This window comes from Populus euphratica, unplaced genomic scaffold, assembly GCF_000495115.2.
Source record: "Populus euphratica unplaced genomic scaffold, PopEup_1.0 scaffold1878.1, whole genome shotgun sequence".
Classification (NCBI taxonomy): domain Eukaryota; kingdom Viridiplantae; phylum Streptophyta; class Magnoliopsida; order Malpighiales; family Salicaceae; genus Populus; species Populus euphratica.
In genome coordinates, this window is record NW_011501720.1 from 1 (window position 1) to 2,440 (window position 2,440).

The window sequence follows — 2,440 nt, forward strand, 5'->3', positions numbered from 1 at the left end:
GAAAGATTGTAGTTTGTCAATCAATTGTTCAGCAATAGTAGCAGAGATTATGATTTGTGGTGCCGAAAATGTTAGAAATTCCTGTTTTACAGCATGATCAAGAAACAACAACAACTTATCATAATAACCATTAACATTTAACAGACCTAGAACAGTGCTCGGGCTGGAAGACAGATTCGGGCTTCTTTGTTGTTGCTACTATTTGGACTTGATAATGGCCTTTTTAGATCTTGGGCTCCATATGAAAGTTGTAGGCCTATGTCTTACCTTTCCATCCATATAAATTGGACCTAAATCTGAGATATATAGCTCCAGATATGACCCATTTACCGAACAGTGTTCCGGTTTGGATTGCACCGACATCTCTTTTCTAAGTTTGGCCATCTCTTTATCCTTTCAATTTCAGTTCTTAAATTCATCAATCAATCCTTTCATTTATGTGATAGGCCTGCATTTAAAATGAATATTTACCATAAATTAAAGGTATCTTATATTATTAGATATCTTATTATAAAACATGCTTTAGTTAAGGAGTTATTGATACTTCAAGTGCAAAATGATGATATAAAACCTTGATAAAAATACACTTTTAAGTACTAATCAGCCATTAAAACTCCTTATATTTCAACTTTCTATATTATATATGTTCATGGGACATTGAGCATTAAAACAAATAAAAGCAAGATCAAGTGGCATTGCACTAACCTTTTTTCTTTGCAACTTTACTCAAAGGCTAAAGGTTATTATGATTGTCATTGTGGGGCTTAATTTCAGCCTTAATTTCATGTTAGATTCAGAAATAGTTGTAGGAGTACTAACCTCAGTACTAGTAGTTATAAAAGCTTATTTGTTTTCGAAACATAGCATATTTTGTATTTGTAATCTTGTTTACTCTTAATATTTTGTTTGTTAAACGATTAATCTAGATTTGTGTTGTATAACACTTGGTACAATAAATGCTTGATACTTTCATAGCCAACCATATGGTAACCTACACATGTGCTATGAAAGGAACTTGATTTGTTGTTAATATAAGTTAGCATCATGAATTCTTGATAATATTTAAAAGTTTAGTGTTACTTAAATAAGATAATTAATATGATCATGTTAATAATTTATAATGAAACTATTACGGATAAATCATTCGATTAGAACCTTTTTTGTGTGTGGTTTCTCGTTGAGTAATAAAAATAGTTTATACTATATTTATTTTTAATATCATTAGTGGATCCTCTAACCTTGATATTTTTTTTATCATTGTTTAATCCTCACATTAATATTATATTTTAAAGTCCTCTTTAACTTTATTATTATTATTATTATTATTATTATTAACCTCCTTGTGGTTCGACCCCGGTCTTGCCGGGTTATTTATTACTTCGACACTCCTGCACTTAGAAGAAGATATTAATCTTTTGGTCATGTTACATATCATGATCTAAGTCAGCATCCGACCCACCATCAGCATTTAATTTTACCTTTTCCATAGCAAAAGGGTCACCAACCTCTACAACAGTCAGCAGCCTGAATTGATCGACCAAATTAGAATGAAGCAGTCGATCAGTTTAAGGGGTAATAGCTTTTAGGGCTAGTAGATTATTCAATCGATCTTTTTGTTCCTTAGATTGATAAACCAGTCAACTAGTTTCAACAAAAAAAGTTATATTGGGCTACTGTTTTTCTTGTAGTAGCCTTTGGGAGGGATGCAATCCCACTTACAATAACACAATATGCTTGTAAGGCATCACCGATATTTTTAATCTTGAGCATGTCTTTTATGGACAAATTTAGGGCCTCTACCAAATCCTTGCATAAGTGTCCAAAAATTTATAAGTTTCACAGGCCCTTGGTTTCCATTCATAACCAACTGTAACCAAGATTAGCTTCAAAGATAACTTGCATTTTAGTTGGAAATTATGGATTATGGGCAATGAGGCATCTGACTCAACACAAACCTAAGTATAGTTAAGTTAGGTGTTGCTAAGTGTTTGTTCATTATAAGCCAAAGGTCTTTCAACCATGTTCGTAACAATTCCTAGGCGCGTTTCATACCAGGTATATGACCAGAATCCATGAGGCCTATTTGAGAATAAAAAAATGGAAGAAATTTTTTAAAGAGAGAAGATTTGAAGAGAGATTAAAAAGAGAGTGGCGCTACTGATGTAACCATATTATTCGATAGTTTCACCCATATTTATCTAATGTTTTGTCCATGTTTTTATATGTAAAATGCCTTGATATTCTTTGTTTTATGTTTTGAAGGCACTTTTGGATCAAAAATGCAAAAAGGAGTAAATTGGAGATAATTGGCAGATTTGATGTTCAGTCGATGTTTTATGCAGAGCGTGAGTTCTAGAGATCAAAATGAAGTGATTCCAGTGGCTCTAAAAAGCTAACATTCATACATCTCTGGAAATGTAATGCAAGAAAAATAAAAAGA